Here is a 16,413-nt window from a genome sequence, read left to right as displayed (position 1 = left end):
GTCCAATGTTGGTCCACCATCAGTGAGATGTGCACACGTTTAACTAGAAATAAGGTGACGAAAACGTCTATGCTTACTGAGAGTCGAACGCCGCACACATGGTTATGAAGACACGTTAATAATCAACTTCATATTCAGTAGTAGCTAGGAGTAGCATGTTTAGTTGCAAACCTGCCTTACTCATCCCTAGTAACGTGTTGCCTAATATCTGCGATATCATGATGTTAATTTACAAGTGGATTGACTGCCGTAAAGAGCAATGTTCTCTAGTAGTCGTGTATCATTGAGATGTAAATGAAGTGCCTCAGCAGAAAGTAATTTCCGCCGTGCAGCACGTATTGTTTCAGAGACACTGAGTACTTGTTATAAGTGCACAAAACGTGTATTTATACTAAGTATATACTATTATTTGGAGAAGCTGCCGCCAAACTTGTTTACTTTTACATTCCGCTTAGTTGTCGTGGTTAATACAAGTTTTCTTAACACTACATCTAATGCACAGATAGTTTCCTGCTTCATGCTATTGCTAGCTAGGTGAAATATTTTGTGGTAGCTATGTTTAAAATGAATGTATTTTTGAAAGTATTGTTCGTCAAATATTTAAATAAATCATTAACTTAGGTGTGCCTGCACATGTTATAGCACAATAGCGGTAGCTGCCTTAGTTTGTACTACAGACTTGGGTAGGTTAGGTGTAACTTTTTGATCCTTCAAGGGGTGACCGTAGCCATGCGGCCCGGGTCTGTACTAGCCGCGGCTCGCGAGCTACGCTTCAGCCAGGCTGGCCGAGGCGAGACGCAAGTGAGCGAGCTGGCGGTGGCGTTGGTGGGCCAACAGCCCGGGACGAGCCAGCACGGCTGCGGCGCATGCCTCTGCCTCTGCCGCTCCGTTTGACGTAAATATGTTTACCTTCTCTCCTGGAATCAGTATAAGAGCGGCAAGCAGAAATACACATAAGGCTGTCTGCCGTAATGGCTCACTGGGAGAGGTCTATTCGAGGTAGAGTAAAAAAACGGCTCAAATGGCTCTGAGCACTATGGGACTTAATATCTGAGGTCATCAGTCCCCTAGAACTTAGAACTACTTAAACCTAACTAACCTAAGGACATCACACACATCCATGCCCGAGGCAGGATTCGAACCTGAGACCGTAGCAGTCGCGCGGATCCAGCTGAAGCGCCTAGAACCCCTCGGCCACTCCGGGCGGCCGCGGTAGAGTCGTCGCTCTCATTGAGGGAGGGGGATGTTCCATCAGAGAAGCTGGCAGACGGTATGGCGTACCACATACCACTGCAACGAGATGGTGGAGGATCTAACTTGAAAGAGGAACCACCAACAGGGCTCCTGGATCAGGCAGGAAGAGAGTGATATCACAGCAGGAAGACAGGGACCTAGTGTCTAGGAGCCCAGAAAATCTCTTTCTGAACGCCAAGCAGTTGCGGCGGGAGACGAACTTCCCCGTGTGGCGTTCGCTGTGTTACTCAGTGGTTTGGTATTTAACTAATTTGTAAATGAAAATGATAATCTTATTTTATTACATTGAGTAATTAGTACATTATTTTCCTCCCGGCTAAAGATTTGGTCAAGTTGCTAAAGATCTCCAAGTTAACGTTGTGTTAAAGTGTTGTCTGTGAGTTGTGTAAGTGTCGCTAAATCACAGTTCATACAATGGATTCTCTACAACTATTGACTAAGATGGAAGCAGTTATCTTCAACAAAATGATCATTAAGACCACAGAATATCAGCCGCGCACAACACTGACGTATGTTACCTAAAACAATATTCTTCGCAACTCGTGCGTAATTAATTTCGGCTCCATACATCAGCTAGAAAAGTTTGTTATAACGAACGTGCATTGAGCACTGCTTTTAAAGAAACGATCTGATTCGAATTATTTTCATTAAAATGAGTTCGGAAACCCCGGTGCACATTTATTTTTACACATTTGTATTACGTTCGGCATTTATGTCTGCAGAGTTGCGTAATTTGAATTTGCCACTGAGATAATAATTAAGATGGCGACAGACAATTGATAGAGACTTTCTATTGTTAGACCAAATAAGTAAGTATTTGAAATGATTATTGAACATTATTTTCGTATTGTGCACTATTTAGACTCCATCAAGCAAACATTTGATTTTTTTCTAAGGAAAAGAGACAAAAACGCGATACAAATCGCTATCATCAATGGCTGCGCTCCTTGAGCGGAAATAAATAATTAACACAGATAATGCTTACTGAGAGAGGAATTAAAGTTAGAAATAATTATTCACTCACGTTTATAATAATAATAAACCCTATTTTCAAATAATAATTAACAAATAATTACAATTTCTTAACAGACCTCAGTTTGATATGCGTCCGCAAATTACAAAAGCTAAAAACAAAGGAAGACAAACGCAGATCATAAAAGCAATTTACAATCATCATTGTCTTTGTATGATGCACATCGATGTGTCCAAGTACTTCATAGAATATTATATAAATAATTAATATTTATAAGTTTTCACTGTTTTTTCATACGTCGAATAGATAATGTTTATAACTGTTAGAGGCATAAATTCATCTCGTCCCACTGTAGCCAAAAATTTATGACGTGGATGTTACAATGCCCCTTGGGCTGAGAAAAAAATTAGTTTATCTATTTTTTTATCAGTCCACGTAATCCACGTAGATTTGCTACTCTCAAGATGTAAATGTTTAGTTTCAATGTTGTTTTAGACATGATAAAATTATAGTTGAATCGAGTACTTTAAATGACTTCAGTGACAATTATCTCGGAAATTGCTGCGGATACTTCCCGGATTAACTTATCCCCCCCCCCCCCCCCATTTGGGTTCATTGGACTCGGAAAACTGGGAATAAAACCGTGCAAGGGATTCAAGAAAATACAGACACCTACTTTTATCAGTCAGGCTTGACGTGGATGTAAAAAAAAAAAAAAAAATATGCTGGAAAATGCAAATTTATGACTCTGTTATAAACATCTAAGATAATGAATGTTTTCTCATGGTGGTATACCACAAAATTTCCAAAGTCATTCACTTATCGAATGTCCTAAGAATTTGCTGCTGACGTCGTAAGACCGCCGCCGTGTCGAGCCGTTGGACCGCAGACAGGTAGTGGCTGCTGCTGGACCGCCCCCAGCCGAGTCGGTGGGGCGTCGGTTGCCGTCAGCTGCATCGTGGTTTGGATCTACTGCTGGCTAGAAGTCGCGCTGCAGCTGGTCTTGTTTCTCCTTTCCCACGTCCCTCAGTTTAAGACGGGTACATGAAACGTCAAAATATAAGCGTCAGTGACAACATAATTACTACTCTCATCCTGTGGAAAAGATTATTGGTGTCCATTTCACTCGCATTCACACGGATGGAATTAGACTGCTTCTGGAGTATGTTCTGTATTTTGACACTGTTCGACACAATGTCGTGAGTCACATGTAAGTTTATCACAATATGCACATTTTGAACACTACAACGTTAACCATACAAGTGTCCGTAGTGTGCTTCGTTCACTTAAGCGGAATGTAAATATTTTCGCGACGCACTGCGTAGCTAACGTTGCATTATTGTTTTGCTGCCCGGCTAGCTCAGTCGGTAGAGCATGAGACTCTTAATCTCAGGTTCGGGGGTTCGAGCCCCACGTTGGGGGCAAGTGTGGCGTTCGCTATGTTATTCAGCGGTTTGGTATTTAACTAATTTGTAAATGAAAATGATAATCTTATTTTATTACATTAAGTAATTACTAAATTATTTTTCTCCTTGCTAAAGATTTGGTCAAGTTGCTAAAGAACTGCAAGTTAACGTTGTGTTAAAGTGTTGTCTGTAAGTTTTGTAAGTGTCGCTAAATCACAGTTCATACAACAGATACTATACAACCATTGATTAAGATGGAAGCAGTTATCTTCAGCAAAATGATCATTAAAACCACCGAATATCAGCCGCGCACAACACTGACGTATGTTACCTAAAACACTTGCTTTCGGATTTCCGAGGGAATGTCCTCCTGCATTGTTTCCACAGCGGTAGCCAAGGCTTTGAATTGGTTCTCTAGTCTATCTCCTTCAGTTTGAAGACTATTGACCTGAACTGGTATGTTTGTTAACGGTTCAATAGTGGTTTTTACTGCATCGATCTCCTGCTTAAAATAGGTAGTAATAGCATTATCATGATCTACCAACACTTGATTTATCCTACGGACAATTTCTTACTCTCTTTCCAGAAAAGTATTGTTTAGATTTTCCATAAATTTCTTTTCCTTTTCTTGGTTCCTGAGCTCCTGTTGCTGTTTTCTATAAGCTTTTCCTGTCTACATTTTTCCTTTTCCTGCTGTCGTTGTCTTTCACGCTCCTGCACTTTAAGCTCGCGTTGTTTTTCACGCTCCTGCTCTTTAATAGTAAACTTTTCAAATAATGCTATTAGCATATCCTGTATGGACATAGCTTGACATTGCTAACTTCTGCCCCTTGCCCAGAAGAAATGTTGCCATTAATTCCTAACTGGTTGAATGCAGGAGTGTCAGTTTGTTTTGGCAACTCTTCAGTTTTGCTATCACTCGGGACATCAGTTTCTAAATTATCATTCATAATTAAATTTTCTAATAATTCGACAGAAATATGGGTAGATTGTTCTACCTGAGACTCTGATGTCATCTCGGCATCAATATGCTCATTCGGTTTATTTTCCTTTTTTTAACCATTCTATCACCAATGTAGCACAACAAACATATAAATCACTGACAAGCACCAATTGACACAAAATAATCTTATAACTAACACATATACACAAATAACACTAAAAAATATTATTCTCGCAGCAAGAATATTCAATTAATACTACTTATGGCTGCACGTACTGATTCGTATATTTGATTTCGCACACGCGAATGTTGCTTGTGTTCTGCTGCATATTTCGCGAACATGAACATGAGCATGAACATGAACAGGTAGAACAATCTACGCATATTTCTGTCGAATTATTAGAAAATTTAATTATGAATGATAATTTATAAACTGATGTCCCGAGTGATTATATAACCGAGGAATTGCCAAAAGAAACTGATGACGTCCTCTAGGGTAAAATATTCCGGAGGTAAAATAGTCCCCCATTCGGATCTCCGGGCGGTGACTACTCAGGAGGACGTCGTTATCAGGAGAAAGAAAACTGGCGTTCTACGGATCGGAGCGTGGAATGTCAGATCCCTTAATCGGGCAGGTAGGTTAGAAAATTTAAAAAGGGAAATGAATAGGTTAAAGTTAGATATAGAGGGAATTAGTGAGGTTCGGTGGCAGGAGGAACAAGACTTTTGTTCAGGTGAATATAGGGTTATAAATACAAAATCAAATAGGGGTAATGCAGGAGTAGGTTTAATAATAAATAAAAATAGGAGTGCGGGTAAGCTACTACAAACAGCATAGTGAACGCATTATTGTGGCCAAGATAGACACAAAGCCCATGCCTACTACAGTAGTACAAGTTTATATGCCAACTATCTCTGCAGATGACGAAGAAATGTATGATGAGATAAAAGACGTTATTCAGGTAGTGAAGGGAGACGAAAATTTAATACTCATGGGTGACTGGAATTCGTCAGTAGGAAAAGGGAGAGAAGGAAACATAGTAGGTGATTATGGATCGGGGCTAAGAAACGAAAGAGGAAGCCGTCTGGTAGAATTTTGCACAGAGCATAACTTAATCATAGCTACCACTTGGTTCAAGAATCATAAAAGAAGGTTGTATACAGGGAAGAATCCTGGAGATACTAAAAGGTATCAGATAGATTATACACTCCTGGAAATTGAAATAAGAACACCGTGAATTCATTGTCCCAGGAAGGGGAAACTTTATTGACACATTCCTGGGGTCAGATACATCATATGATCACACTGACAGAACCACAGGCACATAGACACAGGCAACAGAGCATGCACAATGTCGGCACTAGTACAGTGTATATCCAACTTTCGCAGCAATGCAGGCTGCTATTCTCCCATAGAGACGATCGTAGAGATGCTGGATGTAGTTCTGTGGAACGGCTTGCCATGCCATTTCCAGCTGCCGCCTCAGTTGGACCAGCGTTCGTGCTGGATGTGCAGACCGTGTGAGACGACGCTTCATCCAGTCCCAAACATGCTCAATGGGGGACAGATCCGGAGATCTTGCTGGCCAGGGTAGTTGACTTACACCTTCTAGAGCACGTTGGTGGCACGGGATACATGCGGACGTGCATTGTCCTATTGGAACAGCAAGTTCCCTTGCCGGTCTAGGAATGGTAGAACGATGGGTTCGATGACGTTTTGGATGTACCGTGCACTATTCAGTGTCCCCTCGATGATCACAAGAGGTGTACGGCCAGTGTAGGAGATCGCTCCCCACACCATGATGCCGGGTGTTGGCCCTGTGTGCCTCGGTCGTATGCAGTCCTGATTGTGGCGCTCACCTGCACAGTGCCAAACACGCATACGACCATCATTGGCACCAAGGCAGAAGCGACTCTCATCGCTGAGGACGACACGTCTCCATTCGTCCCTCCATTTACGCCTGTCGCGACACCACTGGAGGCGGGCTGCACGATGTTGGGGCGTGAGCGGAAGACGGCCTAACGGTGTGTGGGACCGTAGCCCAGCTTCATGGAGACTGTTGCGAATGGTCCTCGCCGATACCCCAGGAGCAACAGTGTGCCCAATTTGCTGGGAAGTGGCGGTGCGGTCCCCTACAGCACTGCGTAGGATCCTACGGTCTTGGTGTGCATCCGTGCGTCGCTGCGGTCCGGTCCCAGGTCGACGGGCACGTGCACCTTCCGCCGACCACTGGCGACAACATTGATGTACCGTGGAGACCTCACGCCCCACGTGTTGAGCAATTCGGCGGTACGTCCACTCGGCCTCCCGCATGCCCACTATACGCCCTCGCTCAAAGTCCGTCAACTGCACATACGGTTCACGTCCACGCTGTCGCGGCATGCTACCAGTGTTAAAGACTGCGATGGAGCTCCGTATGCCACGGCAAACTGGCTGACACTGACGGCGGCGGTGCACAAATGCTGCGCAGCTAGCGCCATTCGACAGCCAACACCGCGGTTCCTGGTGTGTCCGCTGTGCCGTGAGTGTGATCATTGCTTGTACAGCCCTCTCGCAGTGTCCGGAGCAAGTATGGTGGGTCTGACACACCGGTGTCAATGTGTTCTTTTTTCCGTTTCCAGGAGTGTATAATGGTAAGACAGAGATTTAGAAATCAGGTTTTAAATTGTAGGACATTTCCAGGGGCAGATGTGGACTCTGGCCACAATCTATTGGTTAAGGGCTGTAGATTAAAACTGAAGAAACTGCAAAAAGGTGGGAATTTAAGGACATGGGATCTGGATAAGCTGAAAGAATCAGAGGTTGTACAGAGTTTCAAGGAGAGCATAAGGGAACAATTGACAAGAATGGGGGAAAGAAACACAGTAGAAGAAGAATGGGTAGCTCTGAGGGATGAAGTAGTGAAGGCAGCAAAGGATAAAGTAGGTAAAAAGACGAGGGCTGCTAGAAATCCTTGGGTAACAGAAGAAATGTTGAATTTAATTGATGAAAGGAGAAAATATAAAAATGCAGTAAATGAAGCAGACAAAGAGGAATACTAACGTCTCAAAAATGAGATCGACAGGAAGTGCAAAATGGCTAAGCAGGGATGGCTAGAGGACAAATGTAAGGATGTAGAAGCTTATCTCACTAGGGGTAAGATAGATACTGCCTACAGGAAAATTAAAGAGACCTTTGGAGAGAAGAGAACCACGTGAATTAATATCAAGAGCTCAGATGGAAACCCAGTTCTAAGAAAAGAAGGGAAGGAAGAAAGGTGGAAGGAGTATGTTGTTGTTGTTGTGGTCTTCAGTCCTGAAACTGGTTTGATGCAGGTCTCCATGCTACTCTATCCTGTGCAAGCTTCTTCATCTCCCAGTACCTACTGCAACCTACATCCTTCTGAATCTGCTAAGTGTAGTCATCTCTTGGTCTTCCTCTACGATTTTTACCCTCCACGCTGCCCTCCAATACTAAATTGGTTATCCCTTGATGCCTTAGAACATTTCCTACCAACCGATCCCTTCTTCTGGTCGAGTTGTGCCACAAACTTCTCTCCTCCCCAATCCTATTCAACACCTCCTCATTAGTTACGTGATCTAGCCACCTTATCTTCAGCATTTTTCTGTAGCACCACATTTCGAGAGCTTCTATTCTCTTCTTGTGCAAACTATTTATCGTCCATGTTTCACTTCCATACATGGCTACACTCCATACAAATACTTTCAGAAATGACTTCCTGACACTTAAATTTATACTCGACTTTAACAAACTTCTCTTCTTCAGAAACGCTTTCCTTGTCATTGCCAGTCTACATTTTATACCCTCTCTACTTCGACCATCATCAGTTATTTTGCTCCCCAAATAGCAAAACTCCTTTACTACTTTAAGTGTCTCATTTCCTAATCTAATCTAACTCCCTCAGTATCACCCGACTTAATTCGACTACATTCCATTATCCTTGTTTTGCTTTTGTTGATGTTCATCTTATATCCTCCTTTCAAGACACTATCCATTCCGTTCAACTGCTCTTCCAAGTCCTTTGCTGTCTCTGACAGAATTACGATGTCATCGGCGAACCTCAAAGTTTTTATTTCTTCTCCATGAATTTTAATACCTACTCCCAATTTTTCTTTTGTTTCCTTCACTGCTTGCTCAATATACAGATTGAATAACATCGGGGATAGACTACAGCCCTGTCTCACTCCCTTCCCAACCACTGCTTCCCTTTCATGTCCCTCGACTCTTATAACTGCCATCTGGTTTCTGTACAAATTGTAAATAGCCTTTCGTTCCCTGTATTTTACCGTGCCACCTTCAGAATTTGAAAGAGAGTATTCCAGTCAACATTGTGCAAAAGCTTTCTCTAAGTCTACAAATGCTAGAAACGTAGGTTTGCCCTTCCTTAATCTAGCTTCTAAGATAAGTCGTAGGGTCAGTATTGCCTCACGTGTTCCAACATTTCTACGGAATTCAAACTGATCTTCCCCGAGGTCGGCTTCTACTAGTTTTTCCATTCGTCTGTAAAGAACTCGCGTTAGTATTTTGCAACTGTGACTTATTAAACTGATAGTTCGCTAATTTTCACATCTGTGAACACCTGCTTTCTGAGGGTATTTCGCCGGTCTCATACATCTTGCTCACCAGATGGTAGAGTTTTGTCAGGACTGGCTCTCCCAAGGCCGTCAGTAGTTCCAATGGAATGTTGTCTACTCCAGAGGCCTTGTTTCGACTCAGGTCTTTAAGTGCTCTGTCAAACTCTTCACGCAGTATCGTATCTCCCATTTTATCTTCATCTACATCCTCTTCCATTTCCATAATATTGTCCTCAAGTACATCGCCCTTGTGTAGACCCTCTATATACTCCTTCCACCTTTCTGCTTTCCCTTCTTTGGTTAGAACTGGGTTTCCTTCTGAGCTCTTAATATTCATACAAGTGGTCCTCTTTTCTCCAAAGGTTTTCCTGTAGGCAGTCTCTATCTTACCCCTAGTGAGATAAGCCTCTACATCCTTACATTTGTCCTCTAACCATCCCTGCTTAGCCATTTTGCACTTCCTGTCAATCTCATTTTTGAGACGTTTGTATTCTTTTTTGCCTGTTTCATTTACTGCATTTTTATATTTTCTCCTTTCATCAGTTAAATTCAATATTTCTTCTGTTACCCAAGGATTTCTACTAGCCTACTTGATCCTCTGCTGCCTTCACTACTTCATGCCTCAAAGCTACCCATTCTTCTTCTATTGTACTTCTTTCCCCCATTCCTGTCAACTGCTCCCTTATGCTCTCCTTGAAACTCCGTACAACCTCTGGTTCTTTCAGTTTATCCAGGTCCCATCTCTTTAAATTCCCACCTTTTTGCAGTTTCTTCAGTTTTAATCTACAGGTCATAACCCACAGATTGTGGTCAGAGGCCACATCTGCTCCTGGAAATGTCTTACAATTTAAAACCTGGTTCCTAAATCTCTGTCGTACCATTATATAATCTATCTGAAACCTGTCAGGAGTATATAGAAGGTTTATACAAGGGCGATGTACTTGAGGACAATATTATGGAAATGGAAGAGGATGTAGATGAAGACGAAATGGGAGATAAGATACTGCGTGAAGAGTTTGACAGAGCACTGAAAGACCTGAATCGTAACAAGGCCCTCGGAGTAGACAACATTCCATTAGAACTACTGACGGCCTTGGGAGAGCCAGTCCTGACAAAACTCTACCATCTGGTGAGCAAGATGTATGAGACCGGCGAAATACCCTCAGAAAGCAGGTGTTCACAGATGTGAAAATTAGCGAACTATCAGTTTAATAAGTCACAGTTGCAAAATACTAACGCGAGTTCTTTACAGACGAATGGAAAAACTAGTAGAAGCCGACCTCGGGGAGGATCAGTTTGGATTCCGTCGAAATGTTGGAACACGTGAGGCGATACTGACCTTACGACTTATCTTAGAAGAAAGATTAAGAAAAGGCAAACCTACGTTTCTAGCATTTGTAGACTTAGAGAAAGCTTTTGACAATGTCGACTGGAATACTCCTTTCAAATTCTGCAGGTGGCAGGGGTAAAATACAAGGAGCGAAAGGCTATTTACTATTTGTACAGAAACCAGATGGCAGTCATAAGAGTCGAGGGGCATGAAAGGGAAGCAGTGGTTGGGAAAGGAGTGAGACAGGGTTGTAGCCTCTCCCCGATGTTATTCAATCTGTATATTGAGCAAGCAGTAAAGGAAACAAAAGAAAAATTGGGAGTAGGTATTAAAATTCATGGAGAAGAAATAAAAATTTTGAGGTTCGCCGATGACGTAATTCAGTCAGAGACGGCAAAGGACTTGGAAGAGCAGTTGAACGGAATGGACAGTGTCTTGAAAGGAGGATATAAGATGAACATAAACAAAAGCAAAACGAGGATAATGGAATTTCGTCTAATTAAGTCGGGTGGTGGTGAGGGAGTTAGATTAGATTAGGAAATGAGACACTTAAATTAGTAAAGGAGTTTGGCTATTTGGGGAGCAAAGTAACTGATGATGGTCGAAGTAGAGAGGATATAAAATGTAGACTGGCAATGGCAAGGAAAGCATTTCTGAAGAAGAGAAATTTGTTAACATCGAATATAGATTTATGTATCAGGAAGTCGTTTCTAAAAGTATTTGTTTGGAGTGTAGCCATGTATGGAAGTGAAACATGGACGATAAATAGTTTGCACAAGAAGAGAATAGAAGCTTTCGAAATGTGGTGCTACAGAAAAATGCTGAAGATAAGGTGGCTAGATCACGTAACTAATGAGGAGGTATTGAATAGGATTGGGGAGGAGAGAAGTTTGTGGCACAACTCGACCAGAAGAAGGGATCGGTTGGTAGGACATGTTTTGAGGCTTCAAGGATCACAAATTTAGCATTGGAGGATAGCGTGGAGGGTAAAAATCGTAGAGGGAGACCAAGGGATGATTACACTAAGCAGATTCAGAAGGATGTAGGTTGCAGTAGGTACTGGGAGATGAAGAAGCTTGCACAGGATAGAGTAGCATGGAGAGCTGCATCAAACCAGTTTCAGGACTGAAGACAACAACAACAACGAACATATGTTCTTACCTGAATTGATTGACAGTTGTGGACTGCACTGCTTATGTGAAGTTCTCGTGTGTCTGGCTCCAGTGCAGATACAGATTCGTACAGCAGTTCGGTAAGGAGATGTCATTGTTCATGAAACAAATAAATAAATAATGATTAATAGTTTGTTTTGGTACTCAGTACCTGTAATAGATCACAATTTCAATTATTAAAATGAATGAATGTGCTTTATTGGCCCCACGTTGGACGCCAGTGTTATTCAGTGGTTTGGTATTTAACTAATTTGTAAATGCAAATGATAATCTTATTTTATTACATTGGGTAATTACTAAATTATTTTTCTCCTTGCTAAAGATTTGGTCAAGTTGCTAAAGAACTGCAAGTTAACGTTGTGTTAAAGTGTTGTCTGTAAGTTGTGTAAGTGTCGCTAAATCACAGTTCATACTACAGATTCTATACAACTATTGATTAAGATGGAAGCAGTTATCTTCAGCAAAATGATCATTAAAACCACCGAATATCAGCCGCGCACAACACTGGGGTATTATAAAATAAATAAATAAATAAATAAAATAAAATATTAATTATTACTTATGTGTTATAGTGATTGGTTCTAATTTAATATTTGCTTATCTGGAACGTGGACGTTTACTTATTTGGCATCAGACGCTTGACAATGGCTTTTTCGTAAATGCAATGATATTCATGGTTGACCGGGAAATAAGACTCAAATAATCCAACTTCATATTTATATCGTTTCCATAGACTGATGCGGTAGGTGCGGACTCAAAATCTAAATCTCAATAGTAGAGTAATTTGACAGCCATGTCAATACGTCGTACAGAGGTGACTGTCTACTAAACATAAATAAGTTTACACAGTTAGTTAAACCAGATATATTCAGCGAATAAGCCTACAATTACATAATTCAACTTACTTTCATAAATATAAATTCTTTACAGAATCGAGTGCCTAGTAAGATTGCAACTCGCAGTGTTCTTATAGAACATCAAATATGGCGGTGTGCCAGTTAATAGAATATACGTGCTTCCCGCACCAGTTCTTCTGCTCGACCCCTTCTTCTTAAAGAAACATAAGAGTGTCGTAATTGTATTTTGTTTTATCAGCGGCATAGCGCTGCAGTTCTGTGCCATAGGCTTTATTTATTTGTCAGAGATTAATTATTTAACTAAGATTTCGGGTTTCCGAGGAAACTCACGCACGGCATGCAAATGTGCCTTTATATTGCCCCCTGAATTGCGAGGCGAAAGGACACACCTGCAGGCGAGCAATTCACCTAAACGCACAAGAAAATCTGAGTTATCTACAACTATTTACATGACATACATTACACAGTATATTATATACAATATTTGAATGACGCGCGTGCGCCGTAAAAGTTCTTATGTAGGCAAAATAGAGTGCGCGCATGCGCAGAAGCGTCTATGTGACTCCGGCACTGCCGTTATATCGTAAATTTAGATTACGCTGCACAGTATTGCAGTTCATATTGTTCGTGTGCTCTCGCGTTTCTTAGTAGTTGCATAAAGAAAATATTCCACCAGGATTACATATGAAGAGTACATTCTATGACAGGTAACTTAATGTTAAAATTACAGTATTTGTTATAACACAATACAACTTTAGATTGTCGAATGTTCTTAGTTACATAGTATTGCATTGAAATTCTTCAAAGAAAAATGTCTTTTTTTTTCAGGTGCGTTGACCTATACACAGTTACATAGTATTGCATTGAAATTCTTCAAAGAAAAATGTCTTTTTGTTTCAGGTGCGTTGACCTATACACATCGTGTCGTTATTACAGTTTATATTCATCTGCTGCACAGTAATGTTTCACAGGTTAGTGTCGTCGTGGTAGAGTTTGTTGATCACAGCAACATCGCTGTATAACAACGTATTGGATACATAAGCACGTCCACTTCCTATTTCCATTATAGTCGTTGTGATGTAGTTCGTTGTGACAACATGCATTGTTTATTACAGATCTGACGTGACCCGTCGAGTAATTGATACATATGCAGTTCGTTTTCGATATTCCGTGGAAGCTTGGTTGCTGAACCTCGGACAGCACATAGCTGGCGTCGATCCTTGGACAGTTCATGTAAGTTTGTCCGTCGCATTTCGAGAACATTGCGTTCCCAGAAGTTCCAACCAAAATTCTTCCACTCGTCGTGTTGTTTTCTGGACAGGCACGTTGTGTCCATTTAATCCAGTTAACATCTTGAAGTTAGGTACTGTAGTAATGTCACTAGACGATGCACCAATTATGCACTTCACATTTTCAATTTTTTGCTAAATATAGCTCACCTATATGTTTGTAGTTACTTATCAAAGAAATCGTTCATCGCGTTTACAAAGGTACGATGCATGATGAATATCGTTAACAGTTTCTTTCACATGGGTTTTTGCGTAGTTGCAGACTTAGTAATGTACGTTAATGTCCGTGAACAGTAGTTCACTATGCAATTTTTTTAAAAGTTTTTCACACATTTTGGCACTCGTTATCGTTCAAATTTTCACATACTAACAGTTACATTACGCATCATTTTTTTTAAAAACGTAAGTAATCATACATATACACGTCACATGTTTTCTTAGCATAAACATAATACAGTTACACATAAACATGTTTACATCATCATTACAAAGCTATAGATTATTACATCATGTCACATTTGATTACATGAATTGCAGATATTTACATTCTCTTTAACGATTTTTCTGGGTTTTTATCGATGTTTTTTGTGATGTCATCTGAAATTAAGATAGATTAGACACAACATTCATTACATCAGTAGGCAAGACCCGGCGTTTTCACTACTCAATAAATATTCAAAATAATAAGAGACGGAAAACTGTCAGATTCCTCGCGTTTTGTGCGTGTGTGTATTGTGTCTGTGTCGCCTTGGCTAATGATAGATGTTTTTCTTGCTGAGAGATGTGCGTCTAATCTATTTCTCGAAGTAAAAGATCCTTTCACAGATGACGTCTGTCGGTTCGTCAGGTGTCATACCAAGTCAGTGGTACCTACAGTCACAAATGTTCCGTGAGAAATTAGTATATCATTCACTGCTACGTAACCATAAATTTTACCTTAATATTCAGTCTTCTTGGTAATGCCGCGGCGTTGAAAGAAAAGTTCTTCTGTCATCAACTGCGTCACTGGTACAGCTGAAATGAAAATTTCTATACTACTTATTATCTATGTTGTAGCAAACAGAGTTTTGCGAGTTGCTAAGCAATGTTTTCATGGATATGACCTTGACATTATTTAGCATGAAATACTCTTAGATCTCGGTGTGCGTATAGCCCAATAATTTTGTTAGTTCCAGGATGTTGTAACAGATACGCGCCAGGAAGCGGTATGTTCATCAATAATATAAGGTCCTTCATATAGCAGACGCCACTTAGCATTGCGTCGTTTGAGTGCTACAGATTTATGATGAGTACGAAGTAGTACAAGCATTCCTGCCTTGAATTTTTGTTTTCTTTTTATTATGTTTGTGTGATGTTTGTTTCGTATGTGTGCGTGATGTGTCAGTGTAGTCAATACTTCTTTTATTTTCTGTTCAGGTGTGATTTCCTTGTCTGACAACTTAGGTAATGGTTCTATCCATTGATCGTTCTGTTTGCAATTGAATATGATCTCGTTAGGTGTGTAATTTGTATTGTAAATATTTAAGTTATTGGGTACGTCTTCGAAAAGACTTAGGTAGGACAACCAATTAGTATGTTTTGATGAAATATAGGTCCTCATGAATCGGTTTAGTTCTCGGAAAAGTCTCTCAGTCGCGTTACATTGTGGACTAAACCTTGAAATAAATATACTTTTAATGTTATTGTCCTTCAAGAAATTTCTCCGTCTGTACCCAGAGTAGTATGCTGCATTATCTGACAGAATTGCTTTAGGTTTTCCCACGTGCGTCAGGTAATCACTTGATAATCTTCTTATTATAGCATTTGCAGTGGCGGATTTTAAAGCATAAAGTTTTACATGTTTAGAAAAATATCGTAAAAAGCTAAGATATATTTGACACCTCCAGAGCTTGCTGGATGCGGTCCACTGATGTCAGTACACAGAATTTCCAGGGGTTTACTCGGTAAAATAGAATGTAAATCTGTTTTTGTGGATAAATTCTGAGGTTTTGCTTTTTGACATATGACACATGTTTTCAGTTCCCTGTAAATTTTTCTTCTCATATTGCTAAAATAACAGTATGTGCTGAGCTTTGCCAAACACTTTTTCGTCCCATAATGACCCCAAACTAAGTGTGTGTGCCAAATCAAATTACTTTCAGACCCTTTGGGACTGCATACACACCAGTTAGTAGCATTTGGATGTCGTCGATAAAATAATACATCATTGTGTAACCTGTAATACTTAGTCAAAGGATGATTGTGTTTTTCTACCAGTAATGTTATTATCTTATCAGTGAGGATCAGATTTTTGTAATTTAGCCATGTTTCTGCACATAATATAATATTGGTGATACTGCTTGTCTTGCATTAAGAGAATCCTGTAGTCATTTATATTTTCTAAGTCACTGTTGGTTTCATTCATACCTTGTGGAAGTCTGGACAAAGGGTCGGCAATGGTGTTGTCCTTACCTTTTATGTACTTAATTTCGAAAGAGTAGTTCTAAAGAGTAACTGCCCATCGTAATAGTCTAGAACGTACAAGTTAACAAAAATGTCAGGGCCTGGTGATCGGTATATATTACTGTATGTTTGCCAAATAAATAATAATTGAATTTCTTGAATGCCCAGACTA

The 16,413-nt window shown here is 40.4% G+C and overlaps 1 non-coding gene across 1 annotated transcript; it reads left to right on the top strand.

Moving 5' to 3' along the window:
- The first annotated feature begins 3,576 nt into the window (after window positions 1-3,576).
- Window positions 3,577-3,651, top strand: Trnak-cuu (transfer RNA lysine (anticodon CUU)). The gene has a single exon. It is a non-coding gene; the product is annotated as a tRNA-Lys (tRNA).
- The last annotated feature ends 12,762 nt before the right edge of the window (window positions 3,652-16,413 follow it).

The sequence above is a fragment of the Schistocerca gregaria genome, chromosome 5 (genome assembly GCF_023897955.1).
Source record: "Schistocerca gregaria isolate iqSchGreg1 chromosome 5, iqSchGreg1.2, whole genome shotgun sequence".
Taxonomy (NCBI): Eukaryota; Metazoa; Arthropoda; class Insecta; order Orthoptera; family Acrididae; genus Schistocerca; species Schistocerca gregaria.
This window is presented reverse-complemented; position numbering and strand designations above follow the sequence as displayed.